Source organism: Acomys minous (genome assembly GCF_964271855.1).
Source record: "Acomys minous genome assembly, chromosome: 12".
In the NCBI taxonomy this organism is placed as follows: domain Eukaryota; kingdom Metazoa; phylum Chordata; class Mammalia; order Rodentia; family Muridae; genus Acomys; species Acomys minous.
The window spans coordinates 23,565,368-23,576,333 of record NC_140493.1 but is presented as its reverse complement, the minus strand read 5'-3'; positions in this window follow the sequence as shown (position 1 = coordinate 23,576,333).

Here is a 10,966-nt window from a genome sequence, read left to right as displayed (position 1 = left end):
AGCTTTTATTCACAAGGCCAGCTCCGTCAGCCCTTATTTTTTGAGACAGGGTCTCTCACTGAACCTGGAGCGCACCAACTGGCTAGACTGGCTGGCCAGCAAGCCCCCAGGATTCGCCTTTGCCTCCTTCCCCACACTGGAGTAACAGGTACATGGCCTCAGCTGGCTTCTCTCAGGAGCTCTCACAATCGCAACTCAGGCCTTCATGTTTAAGCAACAAGCCCTTTACCCACTGAACCATCTCTGTGGGGGAGGGAGGTTGGGGGGAAGGAGGGAAAGGGGAGCAGAGCTCCCCACCTTTCGCTAGGATCCCAGGGCTACCTCCTCCTCCCTTGTCTCTGTGCCTGGTCTGGCTGTCCAGGCAATCACCACTTCTCAGTCTTGGTGCTCGTATCTATCATCCGACCCTGTTCAAAAGTCTCCCCATGGCTCCCAGTTTCCCCCTAAGAGACTGGCCAAAGGGGAAGACGGTGCCTTCAAATCCCCCTTTCCCCTGAATTCCCTTCTAGTGCTCAACATGTCCCCTCTGGCCCTTTGTATAGACACTGCCCTTGAGCTGTGTGCTGTTGCTGGCTAGCACACTCGGTATTGTGGGGGTGTGCTCAGGACTAGTACTGGCCTTCTAGGTTGACACTAACCAAGCTAACACCTCACGGGGCTGACCACACTCCATGCGCTGTTTCAAGCATTTTCTGCACGTTATCACTTTGAGGTCTCATAATGACCCTAGTGAAAAGACTGTCTCCAGTGGTCTCCTTCCCAGGAAGTGTCTGGAAAGCCCCATTTGTCTAAGGCTCTGGTAATTGGCACAGGGGAGGGTGGAATGGATGAAGGATGGGGCGGTTGGCAGGGAAATGGAATCCTGGGGATTTCTCACCCTCCTCAAAGAAAAGAACAGATTATGCAAATTCTTGGGTCCAGGCCCCTGGGCATCTCCTCAGCTCCCCTCCTCGGCCTCTCCCTAGCTTCTGGGAGGGTGCAGGACTCAGCAGAAAGCGCCCGAGGCTCTCCAGCAGCGGCTTCCTGATTACAGACGAAACTGGGGCTCAGAGCTGGTGAATCACTGTGGCTCCCAGCCAGGGCACGCGGGGTGTCAGGTGGGGCAAGCAGGATGCCGACTAGTCGCTGGCCTTCCTCCCTTCTGCCATCCTCAGTGCCGCCTTCACAGCAAGCCTCATTGACACTATCCAGACAAGAGCCCAGCTCTGCCTACAGAGAAGTTCGAGCAGTCTCTCATGGCCCCACTTCCCCTTCCCCAGGCCAAAAACCCACGTGTCCCCAAGGAACCTACAGCCCAAGTGGTTCACAAACCACCTGCCTGTGTCTTGTGTAGGCAGAAGCGGCTATCTCTGGGGTCAAAGGTCTTAACACCTACGGGCGGTGGGGAAACCTCAAACCAAGGATCCATGTCTAGGCTCAAACCCAAATGTACTACTCACAGTCCATTGGGCTTATGACCTCTGACACTTTTCTTCGCTTCTGTGGGCCTCAGTTTCCTCCACAGGAAACTGGGAGAGAATGAGAAGCTGCAGCAGCGTGGGCTTGTTGCGGGACGAAGGCAGGGTGCACAGGAGCAAGGCTTCCAGAACCTCTGCATAAAAAGCTGCTTTAGAAAAGGAGGTATTGAGCCGGGCATGGTGGCACACGCCTTTAATCCCAGCACTCGGGAGGCAGAGGCAGGTGGAACACTGTGAGTTCCAGGCCAGTCTAGTCTACAAAGTGAGTCTAGGACAGCCTAGGCTACACAACACAGAGAGAAACCCTGTCTTTTTGTTTTGTTTTTCTTTTTAAGATTTATTTATTTATTTTATTAAGTATACTGTGTTCTGTCTGCAAGTACACATGCACACCAGAAGAGGGCACCAGATCTCATTATGGTTGTGAGCCACCATGTGGTTGCTGGGAATTGAACTCAGGACCTTTGGAAGAGCAGTCAGTGCTCTTAACCGCTGCGCCATCTCTCCAGCCCTTTTTTTTAGTTTTTTGAGACAGGGTTTCTCTATGTAGCCTTGGCTGTCCTGGACTCACTTTGTAGACCAGGCTGGCCTCGAACTCACACGATCCACCTGCCTCTGCTTTCCGAGTGCTGGGATTAAAGGTGTGCACCACCACCGCCCGGCTGAGAAACCCTGTCTTGAAAAACCAAAATAAAAAAGAAAGAAAGAAAAAAGAAAAGGAGGTATGTGCCTGCTGGAGAGATGGTTGCAGTGTTTGCTGCAGAGATGTGCATTCCAGAGTTCGGAATCTCCATTGCCTCTGTCAAAACACAGGCATTGCAAAAACAGCTTCTTCTTTGTTTGTTTGTTTTGTTTCATTTTTCTTCGCCCCCCTCCAGGGTTTCTCTGTGTAGTCTGGGCAGTCCTGGACTCTCTTTGTAGACCAGGCCGGCCTCAAACTCACAACGATCTGCTTGCCTCTGCCTCCCAAGTGCTGGGATTAAAGGCGTAGCCCAGTTTACAATACAGGTTCCTATAATCACAGACTCGTAGAGATAAAGGCAGGGGGACTCCTGGTGCCTGCTGGCCAATCACTGAGGCTCTCAAAATATAAGGCAGATGTGAGGTGTGCTGGCAAACGCCATTAATTCCTGCTCTCAGGAGGCAGAGGCAGGCAGATCTCAGATCTCAGTGAGTTGAAGCTCCAGCCTGGTCTATTCACAGGAACCCTATCTCAAAAAAAAAAAAAAAAAGGATTTGGAAAGAAATAGAAAAGTCACTGAGGAAGACATTCAGTATTGGCCTCTGTGTGTGTGTTCAAGTGTACGAGTGTGTGCGCACATAATAAGTACCATACATAATTAGATTAATAGATTAAAATAAGATACCTAAAAAAATGATCTCATAAGGAGATTCGTCAGAAGAGGTCCTTGCTGTCATGAGAGAAGAATTTGTCCCACGCCTGTCAGACAGAGCTGTCCTCCTGTGGCCTCTGCCTGTCTCTAGCCTATCATCAGAGGCAGCGTGGGTGCGTGCGTGCGTGTGTGCGTACGTGTGTGTGTGTGTGTGTGTGTGTGTGTGTGTGTGTGTAGCCTCCTTGGCTCTGCAAGCCTGGGAACCCCCACTGAGGGTCAGGTCTCTGCTGGAAGCTCTGGTTAATCACCTTCCACCCACCATGTCAGCATGTCTTTGGACCAGAACCAACTTTTCCTTCCCTGATAAAAATACTCACAAACCAGAACAGAGCATGGCGCAAGCACTCGGGCAAGCTGGTGCTAAACGGTTAGTTAATTGGCCTCGGAGGCAATTACTTTCAGCTTCATCTTACTGGGGAGAAACTGAAGCCAGGAAGGTTAATGACTTGCCCAGAGTCACCCAGCTGGATGCCATGTCGGCAGAGCCACGGCACAGCCTTTACAAACAGTCCCAGCGCTTGGACCACTCTCTCGGCCATAGCTGGCCGAGGGAGGCCACAGCTCCTCCCAGGACAAGTCACAGGTTAAAGGCCCCTCTGTTGCCACAGAACAGCCCCACCACCACCACCACCAAGTCCCTGACCTTTCCTTTATCAGGCTCCGCACTGCATTCCTGAGGGGGCAAAGAGGACATTCTACCGCGTGGGACGCTTACCTCAGAGGACTTCAACCCCCTCAACGTCCCCACCCCCATCCTTTTTCCTTCTCCTGGGCCTGTCTCTCCATTCTATCACACTGCTAAATTTCTCTAGAAATGCCGCACCTTCGGCCAGGCTGTTTCCTGGACTAGTGCGTTTGAGGAATCCGCCGGAGAGAAGCTGCGGCCTCCTGTGAGAAGCCCTCTGTGATTGCCTCCTGCTGCTGTCCGGGCTCCCTCCAGCATAGCTGCCTCAAAGGCCTACCAAGGGCTGGTCTCTGGGTACTCTGAGCTTGGGGGACTGAATTCTTTCCAGTTAGGTGAGGGGTGGTGATAGCACCAACTTCCTGCTGTCACAACTGGTCTTTTCTCACAGGGTCATGACCCTCAGGTCCTGGATCAATACCTGTTGGGTAACCACAGCGAACTGGCTGGGGTGACCTGCAGGGGAGTAAGGCAGTGTTGTTTTCTTCTGCACCCCTGGGCCCTGGGCCCTTGCTATGAAATATGATTACTGTCTGTCTCCCACAGGTCCTGGGTATTAGATAGCCAAGCCCATCCTCCAGAGCATGGAAGTCTCAAAGGAGTCAGAGGGAGTCTGAGCTACCCAAGAACTGGCCTTTACCTATGCTGAGAATAGGGGCACAGGTCCCCAGTTCCTGCGGACATACAGCTGGCTGAATCTGTGGTCCCTGTAGGCAGAAAGGATCTGTCCTTTAGTTCTCCCCTAAAGAAACTGTGAGGGGCCGGGCATGGTTGTACATGCCTTTAATAATCCCAGTACTCAGGAGGCAGAGGCAGGCGGATCGCTGTGAGTCGAGGCCAGCCTGGTCTACAGAGCAAGTCCAGGATTCCCAAGACTACACAGAGAAACCCTGTTTCGGGGGAAAAAAAGAAAAAGAAAGAAAGAAAGAAAAGAAAAGGGAGGGTACTTGGGAGAGCCCTGCCTACATGCCTGAACCCCCTCCCACACACACACACTACGTTACCCCAGATGCTTAGGCACTCAACTCCTCCAGCCAGCCTTCATTCCAAAGGCTCCTAACTTCCCATCCCATATGGGGTATGACCAGCTGGCTGCTGTCCTGGAGGCCCCTCCCAGGCAGCCAGAGTAGAGGGGCTGCCCCCAGGCCTGTCCCAAGCACCACCCCTGAGGGTCCTTGGGATTCATGTAAACAGGAAGCATCCCCCACCCCACCCCCAGACAGCTCCATGTTGTGTGGACACTGGGCTCTGAAAGCCCAGGACTCTTGACCTCTCTGGCTGTGTTTCCTGTTAGCTGGGCTGGAGGAGAGAGGGAGATTGAAATGGGTCTGGAGGGGGATGGGGAAAGAGAGGGTGACAGCTGAGGAGAGCCAGACCCAGAGATATCCAGAGCAGCAGTGCACACAGTAGGGATTCAGCAAAGTTTGGTAAAGAGCCAACAGCCCACCCACCCCTGCATCTCCTGGGCTCAAAAGAGCCGTAACTCTGGGCCACCCTGACCTGGCAGTCCTGGTGGCCAGCCCCAAGGCTCAGCATCCCCCCATTGTCCCTGTCTGGCCCCACCCCAGCTCTGACTGCCTGAGCCAGGCCACTGTCTCAAGGCCCTTTATTTTTAAAATCCCTGTGGTGTTCCTGCCTGAGCCTACGGAGCAATGCCAGCCACAGCGAGCCTGTGGCCTGGGCTTGGGCCCAGAGGCGCCGGGCGGGGCATCCGGCCATCCTGCAGCTGCTGGGCAATTCTGGGAGGGCTTCAGGGCCAGCTGGCCTGCTGAGCTGCTGAGGAAGCCCTGGAATGCCCAGACTGCAGGCCCGAGGCGAGGCGCTAACCCTTGTCTTTGGTGGAGGCACAGGGGCCCACTAGAGTGGGAACTAGACTGTGCATCAGATCCCGTGGCACGCTCAGCTACAAAGTGAGTCACTGTCTCCCCCATATCCAACCCAACAGAAGGGACACAGCATCTACTGAGACAAGAAAAGGGGCACATGTCCTCCCTGTGGAGAAGACAGCCATGAAGCTAACCCTCTTTGTTGGGGAGTCGAGGGGCCTACAGAGGAGGTGGTGGAAAGAGACTCAGACTAGAATCCAAGAAACCAGCCCAGTCCTAGCTCCATCTTTTTCCAGCTCCGGGCATTAGGGGATCACTGAGGCTTTGGGGGACTTGTGTTACTCCCCTGAAAAGGAAGAGAATAAAAGGCGTCACAGAAAGCTGTGGACAGCCCAGGAACAAGATTTTCACAGCCCCTTCCGTCTTGGAGCCAGGGGGAGACGGGCATTGGACAGTAGTCACTGTTTAGGGCAGGGCGTGAGTGAGAAGTTGCTGATGGGCTGTGGAGGGCCCACAGAGCTCTGAGTGGGCTGACGGCCCCTTCTGTTGTTGGGAAAGAGCGCTGTAGTCAGAAGGAATATGGCAGGTGCAAAGGTCCTGAGACAGAGGGATGTGGGAGGGGCCTACATCGAGGCCATGGAAGGCCTCTGACTCTTTCAGCGGCTGCGGACCTCTGAGGGTTTTATTATTATTATTATTATTATTATTATTATTATTATTATTATTATTATTATTATTATTACAGTTGTCATAGAGGAAGCTGGAGGAGGCTGAGTGTGTGCACACTCTCTGGGCTGCCCCTCCCCCCCCCCCCCATGTTCCTTCTCTTTCACGCACTGCATGAGGAATGCGAGGCCCGCCAGCCAGTGTGTGATGTTCCCTTGGTCTGCGCAGGGTGCTCACTCTGGCCCAATTTGTTTTTGCCTTTGGTCCTCCCAGAAGTGAGGCAAGGCAAGGAGGGTGTCTTACCATATGCTCATTTGATAAGTGGGGAAACTGAGGCAAATGGGGGCAGAACAATGATGTTGGCTTGCCCAGATCACCTCCTATTATGACCGAGGTCAGCCATGTGAGCAAGCAACTCAGGCCCCAGACTAACCCCATTTACTCCAGGCAGACCGACTTCTCCCGAGGTAACCCCTTGTGTACCCAGCTTTCCAGCTTTGACTCCCTGAAAAGCATCTCCCACCTCGTCCCACCCTTCACCCCAATATCTACAAACCCCTTAGCTCCTCCCCAGCACACAGGCTCCACCAGGAGGTGCCAGTCACTCTCCACCCCCTAGACAGGCAAAGAATGTGGCCTGAGCCTCCCTTGGGCTCCAGGGCTCTGGCCAGCAAGCCTTGGCAGGAGACCTCGCTGAGTCAACACAAGGCTGGCTGGAGTTCACACTGCCCACCAAGGCTGCATTAGAGACCCAGAAGGAAGGACTGCCTGCTCCCACCCGCTGTCCTTCCCTTCCCCACAGACTCCTCCTCCTGCTCTGGGTCCCAGTCAAGACACTGTTAACCCTTTAGGGCCTGCTGACAAGTCCATTGTCCATTGTCCAGCAGAGAGGTGCTGTGGGACCTCAGGCAAGTCACAGCACCACTCTGAGCCAATTTCCTGTCTTCCTCACCTGTGAGAGGTTCATCCTCGGAGTCTCTATGATTTAACAAAGGGTTCTCTACCACATAAAACTATAAGAGCTGCGCGTCCCCCTCTGCCAGGTGGGAGTGAGAATTCTGAGTTCAAAGGCAATGGCTTTGCTCAGTTGGACTCTCCTGACCTGGTGCTTAATGAGTCTGTTGTGATGTGATGTGAAGTCCATGACAGAACTCTAAGCCTGGGTAGCTGTGGTTACTATGATGCACACGCACCTGTGTTTATAAAACAGCTTTCCCAGGCCGCTTCTTTGATGGTAGGCATTATTCTTCCCATTTTACAGACAGACAAACTGAGGCAGGGAAGGAAAGAAGCTTGCCCAAGAGTCCCAGCAACGACTACCTGGAGCCAGCCAGGCCTTCTGACACTTGATTTTTGTTGTTGTTTTGTTTTGTTTTGAGACAGGGTCTCTGTGTGTAGCCTTGGCTGTCCTAGACTCTCTTTGTAGACCAGGCTGGCCTCAAATTCACAGTGATCTGCCTGCCTCTGCCTCCCCAGTGCTGGGATTAAAGGCATGCGCCACTTGAAAGGGAGAACTTCAGGGCTAGCTCTGTGTGTGGCAATGGAGGTGGAGGGAGGGACGCTGAGCAAAAGATAGAGAGGGGCGGGGTTGAATTCTGCTGTTTCAGGGAGACATGTTGCCTGACGGAGTTGCCTTCTCAGGATAGTGGTGAACTCCCCGCCACCTGAAGGATGTATGTGACAGCGTGACAGCAGACCCTCAGACATGCTCGGCGATTCCCCGACCCGGGAGGATGTGGGTACCACATGTGGGACACTGACACTTGACACTATGTGTTCTTGGAGCCTTTGCTGTGAGAGAGAGGCTGCAGAGCCATTCCCTGGGGTGACGTTCACAGTACCCAGTTACTTGAAGCTGAGAAGGAAGTGGCTCCGTCCCCTTGGCCCCGCGTCCTCTCTGGACAATGGGTCGTGAGGATGAGAAGGAAAAGAATTCAGCCAACGCCAACTCCGCTTCGCAACAGGTCTGGCCTCAGACCATCTTCCTCCTGTCACCAGCCTAGCAGAGGGAGCAGGAAGCCAGGAGCCAGCAAGCCTGGGGGGGGGTTGGGGGGGGAGGCCAGAGGGGGCAGGGGTGTCACTGGCCGAAACAGGAGTTGCTCCAAGAGTGCCACTGGGTTCTGTCCCTGGACTTGAACCTGCCAAACCCCATAGGCAAGAACCCACAGGGAGGGTGAGAAGGAAGGCCCTCCTGTACACTTGCTCATCTTGGGGTCAGGCTGGAGGGACCATGGTGGTGATGATTTGGGCCCAGGCCTGGCCCACAGCCCAAGGGCCTATCTCTCCAGCCAGGCTGGACCATAGAGAATAGGCTATTGTTTGTTCTACTCTTAACGTGTTTCCTGTCCCCCCCCCTCCCCGCAGCCTCTCCCCTCTCACCCACCCCCTCAAGTAAAGAACAAAGGTCTCCTGGATGTGGACCCCTCCCCACTCTTCCATCCTGGGCCTGGCCAGTATGGAAGAATTCACCTCCATCACCCAAGGGACAATGGGTCACCTGGCCCTGACCCTTTCTAATGTCCTCCTCATCCTCTGCAACTGTAGGCGCCTCAGACCCCTCATGTTCCCCTGTGTCCATCCATTTATCTGTCCTCCTCAGGGTGGGGCCAAGGAACCAGCCCCACGTCCTTCCTCAGGCCCCTCCCCCCACCCCACTCCACCCAGTGTCTTGTTCTCCTGGAGAAAGAGAGCCAGCGGGGGTGGAGGGGGGGGGAGTTTTTCCCCACCCCCCACTTCCCTGTGGACCAGGGAGTTAGGAACCAGAGCTGAGCGGCCAAGAATGGTCCTCATCCAAGCTTTCGCCCTTTTCCCAGAGCCTGGAATTCCAGAGGCGTTTCCGGCTTGACAGCTATCTCTGAGCTATGCTCTGTGGGCCTCTAACCCCACGTACCATGAAACCCTTGGAAATAACTCTTGTCTCTGCCCCCACGGCTCTCAAGAACCCCTTCACACCCAGGCTTGAGAAGTAGCTAGGACAGACTGACACTCATCTGTGGTCATTAGGCCCTCAGGCCAAGCCCATGTCTGAGAGCTCAAGTCCTCTTCAGATAAGGCTTAATGGCCATGGCCACGTGCACACAGGCCACACATATGCAAGGTGTACTCAACCTGGCTTTCAAGGCTTCAGGTTTGCACAGCCTCCTCCAAGAAGCCTTCCTGGAATTAAGGTGGTTCCCTGCGACCTTACTATCATCAGGCTTGTTTTTGGAGCAAGAAGGCATCCTGGAGTGTGTGGTAGCCCAAGGTTCCCTGGCTATGTGACCCTGACAAGTGAGTCTTCTGTCCTCAGTGTCCCCAGCAGTCTACCCTAAGACTCCCGACCAAGTTAGTTCCTTTTATTTTGGTTTTGGGCTTTTGGTTTTTGAGACAGGGTTTCTCTGTATAGTCTTGGCTGTCCTGGACTCACTCTGTAGACCAGGCTGGCTCACGTCGATCCCCCTGCCTCTGCCTCCTGAGTGCCAGCACTCAGGCGTGTGCCACCGCGCTTGGCTACTAAGCTGATTCTTGAGGCTCCTGGATAGGAGAGAAGAGAGTCAAAGATTCCTTCTAGGACTTCTAGGAAGTCCCAGAGCGTCTCCTAGTTCCCAGAACAGTTCTAACCTTCATAGTCAAAAAGGGAATGAAAAAGCAGCCAATGAAGGAACCAGAGCAGCCCCAGGGCCAGGTGCCGTAAGTGCATAGTCCAGCCTGGCCTATGTCACACAGGGCCCACAAACCCCTCTCACCATGCCTCAGGACCTCTCTCCACTTCATCCTCTATGGCAAGGCAGATAAGTAGCTCGGCTTCTACCTCACCTGGGTCATAAAGCAGCCTTGGGCATGCTCAAGGTCTACCTCTTAGCATTCTCCTCAGTGCCATCTCCCTTGGCTCAATGCCACCTTCTCCAAGAAGCCTCCCTGCCTGTGACTCCTGATTCTTTTGACCTTTAACCTCTTGTCTTCCCCCACTAAACTCTAGCCCTAGGGAAAGCGGCTAGTGTCCACTGTTCCCCTACAGCCCCCACAAGTCCTAGTCCAGGGCTGCTCCTAACAGCTCTTCCCTTAGTACACGTGGGTTGAATTCCACCATTGGGAAAAGTAAATGACAAGGGCAGCCACCGGACCCTGGCCACAACTACAGGGCCAGCTGTGACATCCATGGCTTGTCCTAGACTGTCCAGCTGAGGCCTGGGTAAAGGGTCTGTGTGCTTGCCCACTGCTGGCAACGCTGAGATTTGAACCACACTTTCCCCATCTTAGAACTGTATTCCGGGGCAGGGGCTGGAGAGGTGACTCAGCAGCCAAGAGCACTGGCTGCTCTTCCAGAAGACCCAGGTTTGATTCCCAGCACCACATGGTGGCTCACAACCCTCTGCAACTCCAGTTCCAGGGGAGCCAAAACCCTCACGGGTTTGGCAGGTACCAGGCACACATGTGGTACACAGATGTACATGAAGGCAAGACGCATATGCATAAAATGAAAAACATTTTAAATGGTTAAAAGAAGAAAAGAAATGAATCCTGGGGCTGGACTTAGTGGCACATGCCTTTAATCCTAGCAGTTCAAGGCTAGCCTGGTCCACATAGTGAGTTTCATAGAGAGACCTTGTGTTTAAAAAAAAAAAAGTGAGCTGGGCATAATGGTGCATGCTTTAATCCCAGCACTCAGGAGGCAGACCAGGCAGATCTCCTGGTCTACAAAGTGAGTCCAGGACAGCCAAGGCTACACAGAGAAACCCTGCCTTGAAAAAACAAAACCAAACCACCACAACAAAAATATGTCTTGGTCTTTACAAGGAGAGCATGGTGTGCAGCCACCCACACGGCTCCATGGCAACATCCCCCTCGGTATAAGGACATCTCACAGCACATCTCTTGGGGACCCCAAGACATGGGGCCCCTGTGGGAGTCTAGTCCTTGAGAAGGGGCCTGCCTTCATGAGGTTGGGTCCAGGTGAAGGGA